The following is a 25,764-nucleotide window of genomic DNA, read 5'->3' as shown; positions in this document are numbered from 1 at the left end:
CAGCAGATGTTGGCAATTTGATCTCTGGTTCCTCTGCCTTTTCTAAAACCAGCTTGAACATCAGGAAGTACACGGTTCACGTATTGCTGAAGCCTGGCCTGGAGAATTTCGAGCATTACCTTACCAGGGTGTGAGATGAGTGCAATTGTGCGGTAATTAGAGCATCCTTTGGCATTGCCTTTCTTTGGGATTGGAATGAAAACTGACCTTTTCCAGTCCTGTGGCCACTGCTGAGTTTTCAAAATTTGCTGGCATATTGAATGCAGCACTTTCACAGCATCATCTTTCAGGATTTGAAATAGCTCCACTGAAATTCCATCACCTCCACTAGCTTTGTTTGTAGTGATGCTTTCTAAGGCCCACTTGACTTCACATTCCAGGATGTCTGGCTCTAGATGAGTGATCACACCATCATGAGTATCTGGGTTGTAAAGATCTTTTTTGTACAGTTGTTCTGTGTGTTCTTGCCACCTTTTCTTAATATCTTCTGCTTCTATTAGGTCCATACCATTTCTGTCCTTTATTGAGCCCATCTTTGCATGAAATGTTCCCTTGGTATCTCTAATTTTCTTGAAGAGATCTCTAGTCTTTCCCATTCTGTTGTTTTCCTCTATTTCTTTCCATTGATCACTGAGGAAGGCTTTCTTATCTCTTCTTGCTATTCTCTGGAACTCTGCATTCAGATGCTTTTATCTTTCCTTTTCTCCTTTGCTTTTCACTTCTCTTCTTTTCACAGCTATTTGTAAGGCCTCCCCAGACAGCCATTTTGCTTTTAGCATTTCTTTTCCATGGGGATGGTCTTGATCCCTGTCTCCTGTACAATGTCACAAACCTCATTCCATAGTTTATCAGGCACTCTATCTATCAGATCTAGGCCCTTAAATCTATTTCTCACTTCCACTGGCCCTTTCACTTCATGGCAAATAAATAGGGAAAAAGTGGAAACAGTAACAGATAGTTTTCTTAGGCTCCAAATTCACTGTGTATGGTGACTGCAGCCATGATATTAAAAGACAGTTGCTCTTTGGAAGGAAAGCTATGACAAACTTAGACAGCATATTAAAAAGCAAAGATACTACTTTACTGACAGAAGTCTATATAGTCAGAGCTGCGGTTTTTCCAATAGTCATGTATGGATGTGAGAGTTGGACCATAAAGAAGGCTGAGCGCTGAAGAATGGATGCTTTCAAATTGTGGTGCTGGAGAAGACTCTTGAGAGTCCCTTGGACTGCAAGAAGATCAAGCCAGTTTATCCTGAAGGAAATCAACTCTGACTATTCATTCAAAGGACTGATGCTAAAGCTGAAGCCCTGATACTTTGGCCACCTGATACGAAGAGCTGGCTCATTGGGAAAGACTTTGATGCTGGGAAAGTCTGAGGGCAGGTTGAGAAGGGGGCAACAGAGGATTAGATGGTTGTATGCCATCCCTGATTAAGTGGACATGGGTTTGAGCAATCTCTGGGAGATAGTGAAGGACAGGGAAACCTGGCATGTTGCAGTCTGTGGAGTTGCAAAGCGTCTGGCATGACTTAGTGACTGAATAACAACAACCAAAGAGAAGTTATAAATAAGCTGAAAAATACACTAGGGGAGTTCCCACGGCAGACAAAAAAATAAATAAATAAAAACAACCAACTAAGGAAGTTTCAAATTTGTAAAGACTCAAGTCATTTCAGTTCCGTCTGAAAGCATTACTCAAGGATATATTTCAGCAATATAAGAATAAACCAAGGAAGATTTCGTTGCCTCCCCCAGGTAGCTGGGGAGGGTTGGGAAATTCTGGGAACAAAACTCCTCAGGTGGAGCTGGAGGCAGAGGGTGTCCTATGGTGCTGGCTTCGTGGTTAGGAGTGGACCTCCAACTTGCTGAGCTGGGAAAGAAAAGGGAGAGAAAATCTTGGTTCAAATACTGACTGGAGTACAGTCCGAAATTGTTAACAAAGAACCTCTGAAAGTCATAGTTCAGTTTAAATATTTGATAATATTTTAATATGAATAATAGCAAGAGATTTGGTTGGTAAGAGATGGAGACGCAGAGCAGTAACAGTAGAAGTTTGCTGTCGGGCTTTTCTGGTCCATGAATGATACGCATACTTTAGTTAGATACACAAAGGCACAGCACTTTAAATAGTAGAAGTGAATCAATGTGTTAAATATCTGAGTAGCTAACGGAGGAAAATAAGTGGTAATAGCTTCCAAACCACTAGACACAAGGAATAAAAAATTGTCAGTGCACCTGATGCATGAATAGAAAAATAAGCAGTATCAATAGTAAAAAGACAACTTACAGAAGAGCAGAAAGTAAAACAATCTCTAATTAGAAAAATGCAAGTAGGTTTAAGTCCCATAACAATTCCCAAAACAAAATAGAGTCTCTAATTGGTTGAAAGCAAACAAACAAAAACCAACTTTATGACATGTTCATAAGATAGATTTTAATCAAAATGATCGAACATAATGAAAATAAAGCCATCAAATAAGGTGTATCTGTAAAATGCCACAGAAAGACAGCAGATTTAGCAGTTCAAGACCACACTGTTTTCTCAGTAAACTTGCCTTTAATCAATATAAAAGATACTCATTTTGTTTCTTTTCTTGTCCTTTGTCTTTAGTTTTTATTTGTTGAATAAAAATACTGCTAAATCTGATCTTTCCAAGGCCAAAACAAAACATACACATTTATAAAAAAGGAAATTCCAAACGAAAATTCTAGTTCTTTGAAAACATCTAAAAAATGAATGAATGAAAGAACATATACGTAAATTGAACACCTGATGGTAGCAGGTGATTTTGTAGGGAAATAAAAATTACTAAATATGCCTACGAAGTATAAAATCAGAATAGACTTAAAATACATAAAATTGGAAAAGTTTGGAAAATATTTACATTTTAAAAGGTACCTTTTTACATAGCAGCAAGGGATAGATAAATATATGTTGAATAAAGTATTCTGGAACATGGATTAAAAAATGGCAAATTTATAAAGCTAACACATATTAGGTAGCATGGTGAAGACATCTCAACAGAAGGGAACAGCTGACAGATCTTACATGTAAATAAGAATGCAGATACCCTGATGAATTCCAGCAGCACGCTGAATGAAAAATACCACATAATTTTTATCCCAGGTAGGCAAGGATGGATTAATTTGGTAGGTTTTAGTAACAGTTCATGTTAGTTTGTATCCATGTTGAAAAAAAAAGAAAAGAACTAACACAGTCAGAAAAACAATATTAAATTCAGCTCTGATTCTTCATGGAGCACATTACAAGGCAAGACTAAAAGGAAATTTTAATGATTGGATAAACACAATCCACAGGAAAACTGCAGCAACCAGAAACTTGCAGTTGAGAATTTAGACCCACGTCCAAGTCAAACAGAAGCAAAGACAGCAGATATCTCTTCTGTCAGCAGTCTGCTGGAGGGTGTAGCCAGAGCACGGACGAGAAAAAATGAAAAATAAGAGATCTAAATATAGCAGGAAGACACAAGGGCTGCCTGTTACTTCTAGTTGATTATTGGCTTAAAAATAGATTCTGCTGACAGACTTGGAGCTAGAGTTGAGTAAGGAAGATGAAATAATAGCTACACATCAGTGACTAACAGGGAAGCAAGATGGAAAACAGTGAGGAGGATAACTGTGAAATATTGAGGGGTAAATCTGGGACAACTGCACCAGCCCATGAGAGCTGAATTTAACAGTTGTTCGGTCTCTGTTGAGATTATGTCTTTGCTTCCTTGTCTAACATGAGTATGTAGTAAGTCTATGAATGTCATCCATCTTTGCCTATCTGGGATTAAAAACTCACCAAAGCACATAAGAAAAGTGAATGTTAGTTGCTCTTTCGTGTCCGACTCTTTGCGATCCTGTGATTATATATAGCCCACCAGGCTCCTCTGTCCATGGGATTATCCAGGCAAGAATACCAGAGTGGGTAGCCAGTCTCTTCTCTAGGGTATCTTCCCAACCCACGGAACGAACTGGGGTCTCCTGCTCTGCAGGCTGTCTCTTCAGCATCTGAGCTATCACACTGAAAAGAGTATGTAAACAGAAGTACCATCGCTGCAGGGAAGTTCCAGGGCCAGGATTTAGAACCTAGAACCGCTCTGCCCCCGTGCTAGCAATATCTGCAGTCCTCCTGCACCAGGTCCAGAGGTTCATGAGGAGACAGTCAGTGAGCTTTAAAAATTCCCAGGCTGCTCAGAGTTTTCTTTGGGGTAGTCCTCTGAGTCCTTGTAGCCCAAATGGGTACCCTTGGTCCTCCTACTCATTTTGACTTTTCTAATTGGATTTTCTGACTTCTGCTCTGCCTAAGAAGCTCCTGAGTACTTGCTAGCGGTGGGGGCTTCATCTCTACCTCCCCACCCCTCCCAGGGTAGGCTACAGCAGATATGGAGTACAACTCCGGAATATGCTACCAGTGGCCTGTGGACCAAACTTTGATAGACTTTGACCTGCAGGGCATGAATACCCAAGATATACTTGCATATCTTTAATCAGGTGGAAACTAGGAGGATTGGGGGCAGGAGAAGAAGGGGATGACCAAGGATGAGATGGCTGGATGGCATCACTGACTCGATGGACGCGAGTCTGAGTGAACTCCGGGAGTTGGTGATGGACAGGGAGGCGTGGCGTGCTGCGATTCATGGGGTCACAGAGTCGGACACGACTGAGCGACTGAACTGAACCGAGGAGGAATTTGGGAGTTTGATATCAGGAATTTCAGCCCATACAATAACCTTAATTAAATTCTTGTCTCGCTGTCTAGAGAGAGAGAGAGAGAGAAACTGAATGATGAAGGATGCTTACATTATTGGTGGCCAATGATGAAAGGACTGATGGGACTTGATTCTAACCATCTGAGTGCTTCTCCCTGGTACTTACCTGGGTATTGCTTTTCATTTTTCCAGGATGCAGTAGTTTCAGAGAACTTTAGTGAATTGTTACAGGATTCCTTATCCACTTTGTAATCAACAGTCAAGATGTGTTATGACTATAACAGAGTTCCTTTGATGTTCTTAGTAAGCAGAACACAGAATGGGCTCCATTTTATAGACTTCCAGTAAAGAAAGTGAAAGTGTTACTCACTCAGTCATGCCCAACTCTTTGCGACCCCATGGACTGCAGCCCACCAGGCTCCTCTGTCCATGGGATTTTCCAGGCAAGGATACTGGAATGGGTTGCCATTTCTTCTCCAGAGGATCTTCCTGACCCAGGGATTGAACCCAGGTCTCCTGCACTGCAGGCAGATTCTTTAACTACTGATCTACGAGGGCAGCCCTAGACTTCCAGTGAGTGCCTCTAAAGAGTTGTGGCAGGTGGCCTCTTCCTGGCCTTCCAGAGGATGTTGTGATTTTCTTTTTGTCTTTGTTGACCCTTTACCTCACTTAATGTAAAAAACAACTTCAGACTAAGGGCAAGTGAAAAAAAGTCTTCATGGTTTGACTAGTATCAATAACCATTACAAAGTCTAATTGCTTCATTTCCATCCCCCTCTTCCCTCAATAGCGGTGTCATTGTATATATATATATACACATACACACATATCCGGGAGTTGGGGATGGACAGGGAGGCCTGGCGTGATGCAATCCATGGGGTCTCAAAGAGTCAGACACAACTGAGCGATTGAACTGAATTGAACATATATATAATTATGGCATTTCAGTAATATTATATAAATGAACTCTTAACCTTTTGAGAGTGGCTAAATAACATTCCATAGTATAGATGTACAACATATGTTTAAATATCCATTCATTGAGGGACATTTATGGTGTTTACAGTTTTAAGCTTCTGTAAATGTAGCTACTATGAACATTCATGTGCAGGTTTTTATGTGAACATAAGTTTTTATTTCTCTGGTATAAATTAGACAAGAGTACAGTTGCCGGGTTGTATAATTCATAGCTGTTTAATTTTATAAGAAACTATATATCCATTTCAGTAGGCCTGTACCATTTACATTCTCAGAAATATATGACTCATATACTGCATCTTCACAAGGATTTGATGTTATCCTTATTTATTACTTTGGTCATTCTCACAGGTATGTAGTAATATTGTGGTTTTAGTTTGCATTTCCACCATGACTAATGATGGGAAAATGTTGAACATTTTCCTATGTATTTATTAGGTATGCATATCCTCTTTAATCAAGTATCTGTTCATTTATTTTGCTTTTTTCCTAATTTGATCATTGCTGATTTTATTATTTATTTTTTACTCTTGCATTTTAATAATTCTTTATATATTATATTCTAACTATGAGTCTAGTTGGATATCTGTTGAAAATACTTTTTATCCTTCTATAGCTTGTCAGATTCTTAACTGGATTTTTCACAGAGTAATGTTTTAAACATTTTTATTTAAATGATTCTTCTTGATGGGTTGTGTTTAGGTATCGAGTCTAAGAAATCTTAGCCTACCCCTGTGTCCTGAAGATTCTCTCCTGTTTCCTTCTGAGTTTTATAGTTAAGGATTATATACAAGTCTGTGATTCATTTTTGAGCTATTTTTGTGAATTCTTGTATAATATGTGAGACTTCATTCAGAATTCTTTTTGCCTATGGCTTTCCAGGTTGTCCAACTCCTTTCTTTGAAAAGGTTATAATATCCCTCCTTTGAATTGCCTTAAGTCTTTGTCAAAGTCAGTTGGGCGTATCTGTGTGGGTCTGCTGTTGAGTTCTCTGTTCTGTTCTTTTAATCAGTGTCCCTCCATCAACTAGTGCGATGTTGTCTTGCTTGCTTTAGTTTTAAGTAAGGCTTAACATTAAATAGTGTTTTTCCTCTCAGTTTATTCTTATTTTTCAAAATTGTTTTAGCTCTTTTAGTTCGTTTTCCTATGTCTCTATAAATTCAGAGTGACCTTGTCTATGTCTACAAAAACCTACTGGAAATTTGATAGCCACTTTGTTAAACCTACAGATTATTTGGGGGAGAATTGACATACTACGTTGCCTCTCCCAATGTGTGATTGTGGTTTAACTCTATGATTTTTTTTTTCATGGGTATTTTGTAATTTTCAGCATACAGGTTCTATAAATGTTTCATTAAATTTATATTTAAGAGTTTCATTTAATTACAGCAATTTATAATATTGAATTTTCACTTTCCATGATTGCTTATAGACATCAATTTAGTTCAGATCAGTCACTCAGACTCTGCAACCCCATGGACTGCAGCATGCCAGGGCTCCCTGTCCATCACCAACTCCCGGAGGTTATTCAAACTCATGTACATTGAGTCGGTGATGCCATCCAACCATCTCATCCTCTGTTGTCCCCTTCTCCTCTCACCTTCAATCTTTCCCAGCATCAAGGTCTTTTCAAATGAGTTGGCTCTTTGCATCAGGTGGCCAAAGTATTGGAGTTTCAGCTTCAACATCAGTCCTTCCAATGAAAATTCAGGACTGATTTCCTTTAGGATGGACTGGTTAGATCTCCTTACAGTCCAAGAGATTCTCAAGAATCTTCTCCAATACACCAGTTCAAAAGCATCAATTCTTCAGTGCTTAGCTTTCTTTATAGTCCAACTCTCACATCCATACATGACTACTGGAAAAACCATAGCCTTGACTAGATGGACCTTTGTTGGCAAAGTAATGTCTCTACTTTTTAATATGCTGTCTAGGTTGGTCATAACTTTTCTTCCAAGGAGTAAGCATCTTTTAATTTCATGGCTGCAGTCACCATCTGCAGTGATTTTGGAGCCCCCAAAAATAAAGTCTGACACTGTTTCTACTGTCTCCCCATCTATTTGCCATGAAGTAATGGGACCGGATTCCATGATCCTTGTTTTCTGAATGCTGAGCTTTAAGCCAACTTTTTTGCTCTCCTCTTTTACTTTCATAAAGAGGCTCTTTAGTTCTTCTTCACTTTCTGCCATAAGGGTGGTATCATCTGCATATCTGAGGTTATTGATATTTCTCCCAGCAATCTTGATTCCAGCTTGTGCTTCATCCAGCCCAGCATTTCTCATGATGTACTCTGCATAGAAGTTAAATAAGCATGGTGACAATATACAGCCTTGATGTACTCCTTTTCCTATTTGGAACCAGTCTGTTACTTTGGGGTATACATTATAATCTGATATCTGTATATACTTCAAAGTGATGACCACTGCAAATCTAGTTACCATCCACCACCATATAGTTGACCCACTTCACTTATTTTACCCATCCTCCAAACCCTCTTCCTCTTTGGTAATCACTAATCTGATCTCTGTACCTATGAGTTTGTATTGCTTTATTTTGTTCCATTATTAGTTTGTTTAGATTCCACACATGAATGAAATCATACAGTATTTGTTTGACTTATTTCACCTTCAAGATCTATCCATATTGTTGCAAATGGCAGGGTTTCATTCTTTTTGAGGACTGAGTAGTATTCCATTGTGTGGGTGTGTCTTCTTTATCCATTCTCCATCAGTGGACACTTAGGTTGTTATGATATCTTGATTATTGTAAATTATGCTGCAGTGAACACAGAAGTGACTGTATCTAATCAGATTAATGTTCTTGGGTTATTCGAATAAATGACCAGAAATAAAATAGCTGGACCATATGGTAGTTCTAGTCTTAATTTTTGAAAGAATTTCCTTACCATTTTCCATAGTGGCTGTACCAATTTATAGTCCCACCAACAGTGTAAGAAGATTGCCTTTCATCCATATCGTTTCCAACATTAGTTATTTCTTCTCCTTTGGATGATGGCCGTCCTGGCAGATGTGAGAGGATATGTCTTTGTGGTTTTTATTTGCATTTCCCTAATAATTAGTGATGCTGCACATTTTTTTTTATTCATGTTCCTGTTGACCATTTCTATGTCTTCCTTGGAAAAATATCTATTCAGATCCACTGCCTATTTTTGATTGCACTGTTTTGTTATTGTTGATTAGTGTGAGGTCTTTTTTTTACATTTTAAATTATTTTTTAATTGGTGGAAAATTGCTTTACAATTTTTTATTGGCTTCTGCCATACAACAACACAAATCAGTGATAATTGTGTGTGTGTGTGTGTATATATATATGTATGTATGTATGTATGCATGTATATATCCCATCACTTTATGGCAAACAGAAGGGGAAAAAGTTGATGCAGTGACAGATTTTATTTTCTTGGGCTCCAAAATTACTGCAGACTATTATTTCAGCCATGAAATTAAAAGATGCTTGCTCCTTGGAAGGAAAGCTATAACCAACTTACACAGCTTATTAAAAAGCAGATATATTACTTTGCCAATGAAGCTCCATATATTCAAAGCAATGTTTTTTTTCCAATAGTCATGTATCAATATGAGCGTTTGACCATAAAGAAGGATGAGCACTGAAGAACTGATGTGTTCAAATTGTGGTGCTTGAGAAGACTCTTGACAGTCCCTTGGACTGCAAGGAGATCAGCCCTATGGAGATCAACCCTTTATATTCATTGGAAGGACTAATGCTGACAATAAAGCTCTATTACTTTGGCCACATAATGTGAAAGGCCAACTCATTGGAAGAGACCCTGATATTGGGAAAGATTGAAGGTAAAAGAGAAGGGGGGCAGCAGAGGATGAGATGGTTAGATAGCATCACTGATGCAATAGATACGAATTTGAAGAAACTCTAGGAGATGGTGGAGAACAGTGGAGACTGGCAGGCTGCAGTCCATGAATCACCATGAGTCAGACACAACTTAGTGACTGAACAAAAAATAATGAGAATATTACCTTGTGATGTCAGCTGTCCTCGCCACACAGTGTGCTCCAGTCAATCTATCTACTCAGAAAATCCTCTGGTATTTATTGTCTGGTTTCTGGACTTGCTGTGGGCACTGTGGAGTCAGCTCCTGCTCAGATCTGGCCTTAGTCCAGCTTGTTCACAAGGTTCACAAGTCCAGAGTCTCAAGCTAGTTGTGGGGATAATCCGCTGCACCTGCTGCTGCAGGAGTGAATTCCCTTCCTCCTCTTGGTCACAGCCCCTTGGTGCTCCGCTTTTGTTTGGGCCCCACCCCTCATTGTAGGCTGCCCTCTGGTGTCTGTTCCCTTATTAAGACTCACTTGCTCAGTTGGACTGGGGAGAGGGAGGGATAAGATAGCCACCATTGGGATGTTCAGGGGGTGCCTCAGGTGGTAGAGGCCTACTAGATGTTGCTACAGGCTAAGCCATGTTGTGTGCTCTCCCAGGTGAATTGCCCTTGGGTCATGTGTCCCTAGGAAAAGCCAAGATGCAAAGGCTCCCTGAAAGTTGTGGGTAGTGACCTGCCCCTGCATACAGCTTGGCAGCTGCTGAGGGCATCATGCCCTCCTCTGCAGTCACAGACCCCAGCCAGCTCATCCCTCCAATAGCACTCTCAAAGTGGTGGTGGGGGTGGTCCTGTGATCTGGGTACATGGAGTTAGAGGGTTTCTGGGACAATGATCTCTTGCCTCTCTGGCAGACCCAGGTTTTCCCCTGGACTCCCTCGACTGTGTTGTGTTAACCCCTTCAGAGTATCTCCACAGTTGTCAACCCCATTCCTCTCCCTGGAGTCCAACCCCTGAAGGAACCTGTACTCATCATTTGAGTGTGCAAACAGCTTCTTGGCTGAGAAGTGCTGGTCAACTTTGATTTCTTCCCGAATTCTCTCTGCTTTGTCTTGCACGCACTTGTTGCTGTGCTTGTCTCTGAGGTTCTGTATCTCCCTCCTGTCCCTGCCCCTGAGGAAGTTTCCAAGTGTATAGAAACTTTTCCACCTTCACAGCTCCCTCCCCAAGGTGTCTGCTTTGTCTGTTTTCTTACTGCCTTTTCCCTACTGCTTCCTTTTTGGAAGTTTAGCTTACCTTTTTGGAAGTTTGACGTCTTCTGCCAGCTTTCAGCAGGTGTTCTGTAGGAGTTGTTCCACATGCAGATGTATTTTCGATGTATTTTTGGGGAGGAAAATGATCTCCATGTCTTAATTCTTTGCCATCTACTGTGTGAGTTGTTTGTTTATTTTTGATATCAACTCCATATCAAATATATAATTTACAAATATCTATTTACCTTCAGGAGGTTGCCGTTTTATTTAGATGGTAATTTTCTTCGCTCTTCAGCTTTTTAGTGTGATGTAGCCCTTTGTTTGTGACCCTATGGACTGTAACGCACTGGTGGCCGCCAGTGGTAAAGAACCTGTCTGCCAGTGCAGGAGGCATAAGAGATGCGGGTTTACTTCCTGGGTTGAGAAGATCCGCTGGAGGAGGAAATGGAACCTACCCCAGTATTCTTGCCTGGGGAATCCCATGGTCAGATGAGCTTGGTAGGCTACAGTTCATAGGGTCACAGAGTCAGACACAACCGAAGCCACTTAGTGCACACACAGATGGTGTAAGATAGTGGACTGGTTTCATTGTTTTGTATGTCTGTCAAGTTTTCCCACCATTTATCTAATAGACTTATCATTTCTCCATTATATGTTGTTTGCCCCTCTGTTGTAAATTAATTGTCCATATATGTGTGAGTATATTTTGGGACTTTCGATTCTATTCCATTGACTTGTGTGTTTGTTTATGTGCCAGTACCATACAGTTTTCATTACTAGAGCTTTGTATTGTAGTTTGAAATCAAGGTACATGGTTCCTCCAGCTTTCTTCTTCTTTGTCAAGATTGTTTTGGTTATTCATGATTATTTGTGATGGAAACTTAAGTTATATCTATATAGTATCATGTTATCTGTAAGTGGTGGCAGTTTTACTTTGTTCCTTCTGATTTGAATGCCTTTCATTTCTTTTTTTTTCCCTAATTGCTTTGGCTTAGGACATCTGAAACTGTGCTGAATAAAAGGGGCAAGAAGAGATGCCCTTATCCTGTTACTGATCTTAGGGGAAAATCTTTTGGCTTTTCACCATTGAGTATGATGTTAGCTGTGGGTTTGTCATATGTGGATTTTATTGAGTTGGGGTATATTATGTCTGTGGCCACTTTGTTGAGAATTTTTATCATCAATAGTTGTTGAACTGTGTCAGATTCTGTTCTGCATCTATTGAGATTATACATCTATTGATACATTTTGATGTATCACATTGATTGATACATGAATTTGAACCGTTCTTTCATCCTTGGAATAAATCTCACGTGATTATCATATATGATCTTTTTAATGTATTGTTGGATTAAATTTGCTAATATTTTATTGAGGATATTTACATATATATTTATCAAGTGTATTGGCCTTTAGTTTTTTTCTGTCATGCCCTCATATGGTTTTGGTATCATAGTAATGCTTCCTATGTAAAATATATGTGGGAAGTCTCTCTTCTTTCAGTTTTTGAAGAGTTTGAGAAAGATGGATATTAAATTTTCTTTAAATACTCTGTGCAATTAGCCAGTGAGCCATCTGGTCCTGGGTTTTTTATTGTATTTTTTATTACAGTTTTAGTCTTTTTGCTATTGATTCGTCTTTTCAGATTTTCTATATCATTAAGATTCAGTGTTGGAAGTTATATGTTTCTGTGAATTTATCCCTTTCTTCTAGATTATCCAACTTGTTGGCACATAATTATTTGTTGGATCTCTCATGATCCTTTATATTTCTGAGGTTGTAGCATTTTTTCTTTCATTTCATTTCTGATTTATTTGAGTCCTCTCTCTCTCTCTCTCTTTTTTTTTTTTTTTGGTTACTCTAGCTAAAGGTTTGTTCATTTTGGTTTTCTTTTCAAAGAACCAGGTCTTCATTTCATTGATCTTTTCTACTAGTTTTTTCTCTATTCCTTTCATATCTGCCCTAAGCTTTATTATTTCCTCTCTTCTACTAATTCTGAGCTTTGTTTGCTCTTCTTTTCCTAGTCCCATTAGGTGTAAAGTTAGATTACTTTGGAGAAATTTTTCTTGTTTTATGAGGCAAACCTGTATTGACGTGAACTTTTAAAGTTGCTTTCAGTTCAGTTCCATCATTCAGTCATGTCTGACTCTTTGCCACCCCATGGACAGCCAGGCCTCTCTGTCCATCACTAACTCCCAGGGCTCGCTCAAACTCATGTCCATCGGGTTGGTGATGCCATCCAACTATCTCATCCTCTGTTGTTCCCCTCTCCTGCTGCCTTCTATCTTTCCCCATATCAGGGTCTTTTCCAGTGAGTCAGTTGGCCACATCCAGTGGCCAAAGTATTGAAGCTTCAACCTCAGCATCTGTCCTTCCATTTAATATTCAGGACTGATTTCCTTTAGGATGGACTGGTTTAATCTCCTTGTGGTTCAAGGGACTCTCAAGAGTCTTCTCCAACACCACAGTTCGAAAGCATCGATTCTTAGGCACTCAGCTTTCTTTATGGTCCAACTCACATCCATACATGACTATTGGAAAAATCATAGTTTTGACTATGTGGACTTTTGTTGGTAAAGTAATGTCTCTGCTTTTTAACATGCAGTCTAGGGTTGTCATAGCTTTTCTTCCAAGGAGCAAACATCTTTTAATTTCATGGCTGCAGTAACCATCTGTAGTGATTTTGGAGCCCAAGAAAATAAAGTCTCTCATTGTTTCCCCATCTATTTGCCTTGAAGTGATGGGACAGGATGCCATGATCTTAGTTTTTTGAATGTTGAGTTTTAAGTCAGCTTTTTCACTCTCCTTTTTCACTTTCATCAAGAGGCTCTTTAGTTACTCTTTGCTTTCTGCCATAAGGGTGGTGTCATCTGCATATCTGAAGTTATTAATATTTCTCCTGGCTGTCTTGATTCCAGCTTGTGCTTCATCCAGTCCAGCATTTCACATGATGTACTCTGCATATGAGTTAAATAATCAAGGTGACAATATACACCCTTGTCATACTCCTTTCCCAATTTGGAATCAGTCTGTTGTTCCATGTCCAGTTCTAACTGTTGCTTCTTGACCTGAATACAGATTTCTCAAGAGGCAGGTCAGGTAGTCTGGTAGTCCCATCCCTTGAAGAATTTTCCCCAGTTTGTAATGATCCACACAGTCAAAGGCTTTGGTGTAGTCAATAAAGCAGAAATAGATGTTTTTCTGGAACTCACTTTTCCTATGATACAATGGATGTTGGCAAATTTGATCTCTGGTTCTTCTGCCTTTTCTAAATCCAGCTTCAACATCTGGACATTCTTGGTTCATGTACTAATGATGCCTAGCTTGGAGAATTTTGAGGATTACTTTGCTAGTGTATGAGATGAATGCAATTGTGTGGTAGTTTAAACATTCTTTTGCTTTGCCTTTCTTTGGAATTGGAATGAAAACTGACCTTTTCCAGTGCTGTGGCCACTGCTGAGTTTTCCACATTTGCTGGCATATTGAGTGCAGCACTTTCACAGCATCATCTTTCAGGATTTGAAATAGGTCAGCTGGAATTCCGTCACCTCCACTAGCTTTGTTCATAGTGATACTTCCTAAGACCCACTTGACTTCACACTCCAGGATGTCTGGCTCTAAGTGAGTGATCACATCATCGTGGTTATCTGGGTCATTAAGATCTTTTTTGTACAGTTCTTCTGTGTATTCTTGCCACCTCTTCTTAATATCTTCTGCTTCTGTTACATTCTTGCTGTTTCTGTCCTTGATAGTGCCCATCTTTGCATGAAATGTTCCCTTGGTATCTCTGATTTTCTTGAAGAGATCTCTAGTCTTTCCCATTCTATTGTTTTCCTCTATTTCTTTGCATTGATCACTGAGGAAGGCCTTCTTATCTCTCTTTGCTATTGTTTGGATTTCTGCATTCAGGTGGATGTATCTTTGCTTTTCTCCTTTGCTTTTTGCTCCTCTTCTTTTCTCAACTGCTTGTAAGACCATCTCAGACAACCATTTTGCCTTCTTGCATGTCTTCTTGGGCATGGTTTTGATCACCGCCTCCTGTACAGTGTTACAAACCTCTGTCCATAGTTCTTCAGAACTCTATTAGATCTAATCCCTTGAATCTGTTTGTCACTTCCACTGTGTAATTGTAAGGGATTTGATTTAGGTCATACCTGAATGGTCTAGTGGCTTTCCCTACTTTCTTCAATTTAAGTCTGAATTTTGCAATAACAAGTTTATGATCTGAGCCACAGTCAGCTCCTGGTCTTGTTTTTGCTGACTGTATAGAGCTTCTCCATCTTTGGCTGCAAAGAATATAATCAGTCTGATGTCAGTGTGAACCATCTGGTGATGTCCATGTGTAGAGTCTTCTCTTTACTGTATCCCATGGATTTTAGTATGTCATATTTCTGTTTCATTTCTCTCTAGATAATTTTTGATTTCATAGATGACCCATTGGTTGCTCAGTAGCAACCCTATTGTTACATAATGCCCTTCTCTGTCTTGTATTTCACCGTTAGTTTTAAATTCCATTTTGTCTGATATGAGTGTGGCAATTTCAGCTTTCTTTTCCTTTCCCTTCGCATGGAATACCTTTTTCCATCTCTTCAGTTTTAGTCTGTGTGTGTCCTTTCTTCTGAATTGCATCTCTTGTAGGCAGCCTGTATTTTGGTCTTTTTTGTTTTTTTCTGTCCATTCATCCACTCTATGTATTCTGATTGATAAATTTAGTCCAGTTACATTCAAAGTGTATCAATAGGTATGTGTTGCCATACTGTGATGTTCACGTATAACATCCTATACAATTAGCCTGTTTTAAGTTGGTAGCAACTTAAATTTGAATACACTCCAAAACTTTTTGATACTCTCCCATGTTTTATTCCTGGGCTAAGAAGATCCCCTGGAGGAGGAAATGGCAACCCACTCCAGTATTCTTGCCTGAAAAATCTCAAGGACCGAGGAACCTGTAGACTACAATCCATGGGGTTGCAAAGAGTCAGACACAACTGAGTGACTAAACATAGCAAGCCCCATATTTTATACTTTCAGTGACTCACTTTAAATCTCTTTATTTTATGCATCCCTTAAGTAACTATTTTAATTTTAGTTAATTTTATTGCTTTTGTCTTTTGACCTCCTGCTTATTTTATAAGGGACTAGTTCTCTGTGTTTATTATATGTTAACCTTTTCAGTGAGATTTTTACTGTTGTATGTTTTCTTATTATTAATTATGCCATTTCTTTTTCTCTTTTTAGCTTAAAAAGTCCCTTAAACATTTCCTGTTGGGTTGGTTTAGTGATGATGAACTCCTTTAGCTTTAATTATCTTAAGATAAGATCTCTTATTGAGAGATCTCTCTATCTTGATCTCTCTATCTTGATCTCTTCTTCAGTTCTGAATGATAAGCTTTCTAGGCAGAGAGTCATGGCTAGAATTTTTCTTTCTTTCTTTCTTTTATTTATTTTTACTTTCAGCACTGTTTGTTAGTATATCATGCCACTCCCTTCTGGTCTGTACAGTTTCTGCTGAGAATTCTACTGATAGACCTCTTGTATGTGACCTTGTTTTTCTCTTTCTCCTTTTAGAATTTCCTCTTTATCCTTAACTTTTGTTATTTTAATTCTATTATGTCTTGGTGTGTGTGTCTATAGATTCATCTTATTTGAAATCATCAGCACTTCTCTGGATGTCTATTTCCTTTCACAGATGGGGGAAGTTTTCAGCCACTATTTCTTCAAATAATTTTTCTGGTCCTTTTTCTTTATCCTCTCCATCTGGAACCTCTATAATGCAAAGTGCTCTTCTGCTTGATGTTATCTCAAAGCTCCCTTTAGGCGTCTTCACTTTTTAAGTTCTGTTTCATTTTACTGTTCTGTCTGGATGAGTTCAATCATTTCTTCTTCCAGTTTGCTTATTTGTTCTTCTAGCTCATCCGGTCTGCTGTGGTGAACTCCTCTAGTGTATCTTTCAGTTTAGGTGTAGCTTCTATTTGGTACTTTCTTATATTTTCTATCTCTGTTGATATTCTCACTGTGCCCATCCATTTATTTCCTGAGTTTGGTGGTCATCTATATAACCATTACTATTAACTCTTTATCAGATAGAGTGCTTATTTCCACTTTATTTAGTTATTTTTGAGATGTTGTCTTATTCTTCCTATTGGAGCATATTCCTCTGTCTCATTTTTCTTAATTCTCTGTGTTTGTGTCTGTGTATTAGGTGAATCAGCTATCCGTCCCAGTCTTGAAGGAGTGACCTTATTTAGGAAATGTGCTGTGGGGCTCAGAGGTGCATTTCTGCCTGGCCACTAGAGCCAGGCATTCAGGTGTCTTCCACGTGGGCTGCATGTACCCCACTTTCTTGTGGGGCCATAGCTGCTTCTGTGGCAGGCTAGTGAGCTGGGCTGACCCCCCAGATGGCTGGGGGACATAGCCACGGGTGCCGTGCTGTGCTGGTGGATGAGGTACACCCTCCAGACTGGCTTTGAGACCTTCCTGCAAGGGCTGCACCACTGATAGGCAAGGCTGTCACTTGGCTGATGTGCAGGAGTGGATGGAACTCTCAGCGGGACACACTCACTGGTGCTGTGAACTTGGAGAGTTTCAGAATGGTGCCTGCTAATTATCAAGGTACTCTGAAATGGCAAAAATGGTTGCTGCCAATGTCTCCTAGTCTCCCGGGAGCATCTGAACTGGTTCCTGCCTCTCTGATGATGCTTCAAGCTTGGTAAGTGGTTTCCTTTGACCTGCAATACATATGCTTTTTAATCTGGTGTTTTCATTCTGGTTTTGGAGTTGGGTGAGTCTGCATGTGGGCCCTTTAAGAGCAAGTCTTCTATTCTCTCACTTCTGTGGTTTTTCTAGATGAATTCCCTTTCAGCTTTTTAAAAAAATTAAACTGTAGTTAATTTATAATGTGTTGATTCCAGGTGTATAGCAAAATGATTCACATACATATATATATGTGTGTATATATATATATATATATATATATATTCTTTTTCAGATTATTTTCCACTAAAGGTTATTACAAGATATTGAGTATAGTTCCTTTTGCTAAACAGTAGTTTCTTGTGCTTATTTTATATATAGTAGTATGTATATGTAAATCCCCAAATCCTAATTTATCCCTTTCCTCCCTGTTTGGTAGCCATAAAATTGTTTTCTATGTCTGCGAGTATGTTTCTGTTTTGTAAACAAGGCAAAAAATAAGGAATGCTTCACAAATTTGTGCATCTTCCTTGTTCAAGGACCGTGCTAATCTTCTCTGTATTGTTGCAGTTTTAGTATATGTGCTGCCAACGTGAGCACTCTCTTTTGGTTTTTAAAATCAGGTGTTTGGGGGACTCATCTCTCCTGTGCAGGATCTAGGGGTCAAGGTACATGATATGGAACTTGAGTCCCTTACTCCTCAGAGAAGAGAGATCAGGACCTTTGTGATCCTTCTCAATTGTGGGTCACTGCAGCCAGGACGTGACTTCTTTCTTTCTTGGTGAGACATCTCTGTGCGTGTCCTCACTATCTCAATGCTGTCCTTTTACCCTTTGTTGTGTAGGTGCTGTTCATCCAGGTTTCAGGCCCCTTTGTGAGGAGATTATCCCATATGTAATTGTGGATCTGTTGTGTCTGTGGAAGGAGATGAGTTCAGAATTATCCCATGCCACCATCTCGAACCCTCCTTCACAATTCTTTTTTAATATTGATCTTGTATCTTCTGACTTTGCTCCACTCATGTATTAGTTTTTGGACTTGTGGGGTTTTGTTGTTGCTGTTAGTCATTTCTTGGGGCTGTCCACATAGTCACGTAAATGATTTCTATCACCATATTAACTGCAAATAAGACAGTTTTGTTTCTTTCTAGTCTGTATGCCTTTATTTCCTCTGCTCTCCTGGTGAGGACTCCAGTATTATTTTGAACAAGACTGTTGAAAGCAGATATCTCTGCCTAGCTCAAGATCTTAGAGGGGAGGCACTCAGTCTTTCACCATTATACTAGTTGTGTTTTTCTTTTTCTCTCTTTGGTAGATGTTTCTTTATCAGGCTGAGAAAGTCCCTGTCTAATTCCAGTTTTCTGACAGTTTTCATTCTGTATGAATGTTAATTATCAGTCCCTTTTTTTTTTTGCATCAGTTAATATAAGCATATGCTTTTTATTGTTTAGCCTGGCAGGCTACAGTCCATGGTGTTGCAGAGTCGGGCACGAACTGAACGACTAACATAACACACACATGGTTTATTCAATGATCAGGTTTGAAATGCTCAACCAGCCTTGCAATCATGGAATAAACTCCACTTGGTTAAGTGTATAATTCTTTATATATGCTGTTGAATTGTATTTGCTTATTTCTTGTTAAGGATTTTTATGTATGTTTATGAGGGAATGTAGTCTATACATTTCTAGCTTTTTTCTTATTATTTTTTCAGTATCATCTTTGTGGTTTTGTTTTCAGAACAGTATTAGCTTTTTAAAATGAGTGGATAGATATTCTCTCATCCTCTACTTTCTGTTAGAGAGTTACAGAACTGGTATTAATCCTTCTTAATTGTTCAGTAGAATTTTCTAGTGAAATTATCAGGACCTAGTGAATTCTTTTCAGGAATTTTTAAATTATTAATTCAATTTGTTTAATAATTTTGTGACTGTTCAGTTTATTTTCTCTCATTTAAGTTTCAGTAGGTTGTGCTTTGCCAAGGAATTGGTTTATTTCATCTAAAATGTGAAATGCATATGTGAAGAGTTGTTTGCAACATTCCCTTGTCATTTTTTGATGTGTATAAGGCTTGTAGTAATATACTCAAATTCATTTGTGATATTGGCTTGTCCATTTAATTGATCTTTTCAAAGAAGTATATTTTTGTTTCATTGATTTTCCCTATTGTTTTTATTTTCTTACTTTCATTGATTTTTCTTCCTACATTTATTATTTCATTCTCTCTACTTTTATAGGTTTATTTTTTGCTTCTCCTTTCTTGTTACTTGAAGAGTGAGCATGGAGTTACAGGCTTGAGATTTCTGCTAGTGTAAGCATTTACTATTATACATTTCCCTCTCTGGTCAATACCAAAATCAGATTGATTGTATTCTTTGCAGCCAAAGATGGAGAAGCTCTATACAGTCAGCAAAGAAAAGACCTAGAGCTTACTGTGGCTCAGGTCATCAACTCCTTACTGCAAAATACAGGCTCAAATTGAAGAAAGTAGGGAAAACCACTAGGCAGTTCATTTATGACCTAAATCAAATCTCTTATGATTATACAGTGGAGATGACAAATAGATTCAAGGGACTAAATCTGGGAGTTGGAGTGCCTGAAGAACTGTGGATGGAGGTTCATGTCATTGCACAGGAGGTGATGACTAAAACCATGCCCAAGGAAAAGAAATGCAAGAAGGCAAAGTGGTTGTCTGAGGAGGCCTTACAAATAGCTGAGAAAAGAAGAGATATGAAAAGCAAAGGATAAAAGGAAAGATAGACCCACTGAATGCAGAGTTCCAGAAAATAGCAAGGAGAGACAAGAAAGCCTTCTTACGTGAACCATGCAGAGAAATAGAAGAAAACAAGAATGGGAAAGGCTAGAGATCTCTTCAAGAAAATTAAAGATACCAAGGGAACATTTCATGCAAAGATGGGCACTCTAAAGGACAGAAATAGCAAGGACATAACAGAAGCAGAAGGTATTAAGAAGAGGTGGCAAGAATACTCAGAAGAACTGTACGAAAAGGTCTTAATGACCCAGATAACCATGATGGTGTGGTCACTTACCTAGAGCCAGACATCCTGGAATGTGAAGTCAAGAGAGCCCTAGGAAGTATTACTATGAATAAAGCTAGTGAAGGTGATGGAATTCTAGCTGAGCTATTTCTAACCCTAAAAGATGATGCTGTTAAAGTGCTTCATTCAATATGCCAGCAAATTTGGAAAACTCAGCAGTGGCCACAGCACTGTAAAAAGTCAGTTTTCATTCTGATCCCAAGACAAAGAATGTTCAAACTTCCTCAAAATTGTATTCATTTCACATGCTAGCAAGGTAATGCTCAAAATCCTTCAAGCTAGACTTCAACAATACATGAACTGAGAACTTCCAGATGTACAAGTTGGATTTAGAAAAGGCAGAGGAACCAGAGATCAAAATGCCAACATCTGCTAGATCACAGAAAAAACTCTAAGAAAAGTAAATTAAAAAGAAAAAAATCTACCTCTGCTTCATTGACTACGCCAAAAACCTTTGACTGTGTGGATCATAACAAACTGGAAAATTCTTAAAGAGATGGGAATACCGGACCACCTTACCTGCCTCCTGAGAAATCTGTATGCAGGTCAAGAAGCAGCAGTTAGAACCAGACATGTAGCAGCCGACTGGTTCAAAATTGGGAAAGGAGTACGTCAAGGCTGTATTTTGTCACCTTGCTTATTTAACTTACATGCAGAGTTCGTCATGTGAAATGCCAGGCTGGATGAAGCACAAACGGGAATCAAGATTGCCGGGAGAAATACCGACAACCTCAGATATGCAGATGATACTATAATAAAGGCAGAAAGTGAAGAGGAGGTAAAGAGCCTCTTGATGAAGGTGAAAGAGGAGAATGAAAAAGCTGGTTAAAACCCAACATTCAAAAATCGAAGATCATGGCATCTGATCCCATCACTCCATGGCAAATAGATGGAGGGGAAAGTGTAAACAGTGAAAGATTTTATTTTCTTGGACTCCAAAATCACTGCAGACTGCAGCCATGAAATTAAAAGACATTTGCTCTTTGGAAGAAAAGCTGTGACAAACCTAGACAGCATGTTAAAAAGCAGAGACATCACTTTGCCAACAAAGGGCAGTATAGTCAAAGCTATGGTTTTTCTAGTAGTCATGTACGGATGTGAGAGTTGGACCATAAAGGAGGCTGAGTGCCAAAGAATTGATGCTTTTGAACTGTGGTACTGGAGAAGACTCTTGAGAGTCCCTTGGACAACAAGGAGATCAAACCAGTCAATCCTAAAGGAAATCAACCCTGACTATTCATTGGAAGGTCTGATGCTGAAGCTGCAGCTCCAATACTTTGGCCACCTGATGCAAAGAGCCAACGCATTGGAAAAGACCCTGATAGCTAGGAAAGATTGAGGGCAAGAAGAGAAGGGGACAACAGAGGATGAGATGGTTTGGTGGCATCACTGACTCAATGGGCTTGAGTCTGAGCAAACTGGAAGATAGTGAAAGACAGGGAAGCCTGGCATGCTGCAGTTCATGAGGTCACAAAGAATCATAAATGGCTTAGTGACTGAACAACAACAAGTCTCCCTCTCTGTTCTTTACCTGCACTTCACAAATTTTGGTATGTTGTATTTTTATTTTCTTCAGTTCAGTTTATCTTTTGAGTTCTCTGTAGCATTTGTTTTTGACTCCTAGATTTTTTTTTTAATGGTGTTTATATTCCGAGTGTTTGGAAATTTTCCTCTTATCTCCTTTTTTTTAAACTTGTTTTTAATTTGATTCCATTGCAGACAGAAATCACACATTCTGTATGGTTTAAATTCTTTTAAATTTGTTGAGGATTTTATGGCACAAGTTGTGATCTGTCTAGCATATGTTCCATGGGGACTTGAAAACATTGTTTTTGCTGTGTTGGGGAAGTGTTTTCTGTCAGTTAGGTCCTATTTGTTGATGGTGTGTGTTCTATGACTTTGCTAGTTGTCCTCTTATCAGGTATTGAGGAGGAGTGTTGAAGAATGTGGATTTGTCTGTCTCTTTTTTTTAAACTTCTTTCTGGATTCGGTTCATATATTTTTCAGCTTGTTTGTTTGGGAAAGCGTGTATGATTGCTGTGTCTTCTTGGTAGGTGGAATTTTTATCAGTATGTAGATTTATTATCTGCCCTTTGTAATTTTCTTTCATCTAAAGTCTAGTTTATCTGGAAATAATATTGTAAATCTTGCTTGTTGTAATAACATTTTCTTGGAATATGTGATTTGGTTGGCAGCCTACTGTCCACAGTCGATCGGGTTGGTGGTGGAACATGAGTTTCTCCTTTGGTGTTTAGCTGAGGTGGGACTTAAACTTGTTTTGTCTTCTGTCTCTCTGGTTGCCCTTTCCTGGTCATTTGGCTTTTCTCAGGGTGTTTTTGTTGGTTTTGTCTACACTTTTGATGATTCTTCAGGATTCAGTTTGGAATATGAGACAAATGGAAAGCCCAGGGTCCTCGTGTTAGCCCTTCTGCTTTCTTCTCTGCACTTTCACAGTGGCCTTAATTGTGTTTATATATTATGTTAAGAGTTTGGGGCATAGTTAATGGAAGTAATAGTGCTGTAAAACACTAATAACAAAATATCACACTCTGGGCATTTTTTTCCCCAAAGTAGGTATTTACTTAGGGCAGAATACCCAGACCACTGCACTTTATTTCTTATTTATCTATGTATAGATAAATATATATATTTTGTGGAACTGTTGTTCCACAAAATTCTTAAGTGACTGTAATGAATACATAAAAATGGAGACTTTTATTTTTCCCAGTTCTGGAGGCTGGAAATCCAAGATCAATAGGCAGCCAATTCTTTTCCAGGAGAAACCTCCCTTCCTGGCTTCTCATTGTGTCCTCGTATGGAAGAGAAGAGAGAGAAGATGAATACTAATTTAGCCTATTCTTACAAGGCTGCCAGTCTTATTGGTTTAGGACTCCATCCTTATGACTGCACTTAGCCTTAATTACCTCCTTAAAGATCCTATTTCCAAATGTAGTCATACTGGGAGTTAGGACTCCAGCAACATATGAATTTGGGGAGAGGGCAGTTCAGTCCATGCAAATAAGTAAGTGTCTATTCTATCCATAACTGAAAGTCTGAGCTCTAATTTTTGTTTTTTTGGAAATGATAATAAACATATTTGTGACTGTATTTATTTTAATCATATATATTTTTCCAGATGAAATATGGGCTTTTTAAGGTTCTTAAATCCTCTTGTTCCATTTTATGAAGTTTCTTTTTTTTTTTTTTGGCTATTACAGAAGTTTATTTAACAAAACAGTCCAGTAAGAAAATGTACACAACCCAATTTTTCTGGTAGTAAAATGTGGAGAGGGGATACATGGAAGCGTTGATTTCTCTGGTGAACACAGCCATTGTTCATACTTGTTCCAAGGCTTCTAACATGATGATACTATTTCCTCGTATTACCACCATTCCAATATTGTTCTGTTGCCCACTAGTTGCCATCTCCACACATTCATCTATCACAAGATTCATAAAGGGATCAAATCCCCACAATATTCCTTGGACAAGTCTGCCACCATTTAATTTCAATGATAACTTCTTGTCCATAAATTTCTTCGACTCAGGAGGGTGTGCCTTGCTCATGATGTCTACTCTGCGAGATCAAAGAAGCCTCCAAACAGAATTCAAGTAGCCCTCACACTCCAGCGGCAGGCCCGAGTGAAATTTCTTTCCAAACACATTATACAGGCCTGGTTTACTTGTAAGCAAATTAGGTCCCTGATGATATGTTCCACTTAATCTAAACCAAGTTTTTTTTTTTTTTTTTTTTTTCATGATTAACCTTCTTGCTTCAGTGTTTTGGTGGAAATATTTAGTATAACTTTAGGCAGGACATCTTTAGATTAACTTCTTGAAGGTAAAAACAATGTTTCTGAGTTTTCATTTTTAGATTTTATTTATACTGTCATACTAAGTGGTATTTTTCAAAAACATGTGCTTAGTTTATTTAGATTTCATATTTATTCAGATTATTGTTGATGAATTTCTTTATATTCTTCACCTAAAGGAAAAACTCCCTTAAAAAATTAGTCTGGTCACTTATCAGCCAATTACTGGGAACTTCAGGCATGGACTTGGTGGACCCAGTTAGGCGGGAGGTTCTCACAGTGGCCTGCATGCCTGCTCAGAGGCCACGAGCCCAGGTGGGCAGAGCGCACAGTCCGCACCTTTCCCCCTGTATTTTCTGGTCACCTTCACTCCTGTGAGAATTTCCGCACCTGGTGCACAGTCCTTGTGTGCACAGTAACCCAGAGCACCAGTGGCAGAAGCTCTCTCTTCCCTGGCGGAGGTGGCTAGCTTTCTCTTGTTCCCTAGGTTTCATGGCCCTGGAAAGAAAGGGTGTCACAGGTTACACAGCTTAGAAATGGAGAATTCACTTTTACTTCATGGCCTCATTCACATTCATACAGTAGGCTGCCCCACCTCTGTGTTGAGGAACTGCAGGGGCTCTGAGCAGCCCAGGAGGGCAGAGGCCAGTGCTTTCCCCACATGTAACCCTGGAGCTCAGGGAGCAGCCCTGTGTCCTAGGCACAAAAAAGCTCTCCTAGGGAAGAAGCTTCCCTGTAGGGAGCTTCCTTGCAGCTCAAAGGATAAAGAATCCGCCTGTGATGCAGAAAACCTGTGTTTGATCCCCAAGTCAGGAAGGAAGATCCCTGGAGAAGGAAATTGCAACCCACTCCAGTATTCTTGCCTGGAGAATCCCAAGGACAGAGAAGTCACAAAGAGTCAGATATGACTGAGCAACTAACACTACACAAAAACTAGGGAGGCAGGGGTGAGCCTGGGCCCTGCCCTCTCAGACGAGGTGGGCCGGGACTGAGCAGGTACTGCCTTTGAAGCACTGCCCTCTCTGAGAAGCGGGCCAGAGGAGTATCTCTTTCTCAGTGCAGGAAGGTGAACATGAAGCTAACCTGTTTCTGGCTATGTGAGGGGAAGTTCCATGTCACAACCAGGGGCTTGGAGACTGAAGATTCTTTCCAGTCTGTGGCATCTGGAAGGCAAGATATGTGCTGTCCAAGCTCCATGGTGGTGCATCGGTGTTTAAGCCTTGAGTTTTCTGCCACCTGACAAATAGCACAAACTGCAGTGGTTGGTGTCCCAGAGTCGGGGCTGGAAGGCTGTGAGGGGACAGCCACAGGGCTCTGCTCTTCCCCAACCTGTCCTTTGTTTCCACCAACACTGTGGCTGCATTTGTATCTCCTAAGTTCTTTGCATAGGCCTTCATTAGATTTTACAGCAAATGTTGCAAAGACCGTCAGGGTTGAAGACT

At 39.3% G+C, this 25,764-nt stretch overlaps 1 protein-coding gene and 1 pseudogene across 2 annotated transcripts in view; one reads left to right on the top strand and one right to left on the bottom strand.

Annotated features, from left to right (window-relative positions):
* CHRNA7 (cholinergic receptor nicotinic alpha 7 subunit) overlaps positions 1-25,764 on the top strand; it is a 156,395-nt gene that overhangs the window by 86,978 nt on the left and 43,653 nt on the right.
* Positions 23,719-24,096, bottom strand: LOC108638536 (annotated as a pseudogene). Its single transcript, XR_001919937.1, has one exon. The product of XR_001919937.1 is annotated as a small nuclear ribonucleoprotein G pseudogene (transcript).

The sequence above is a fragment of the Capra hircus genome, chromosome 21, assembly GCF_001704415.2.
Source record: "Capra hircus breed San Clemente chromosome 21, ASM170441v1, whole genome shotgun sequence".
NCBI classification, from domain to species: domain Eukaryota; kingdom Metazoa; phylum Chordata; class Mammalia; order Artiodactyla; family Bovidae; genus Capra; species Capra hircus.
This window is presented reverse-complemented; position numbering and strand designations above follow the sequence as displayed.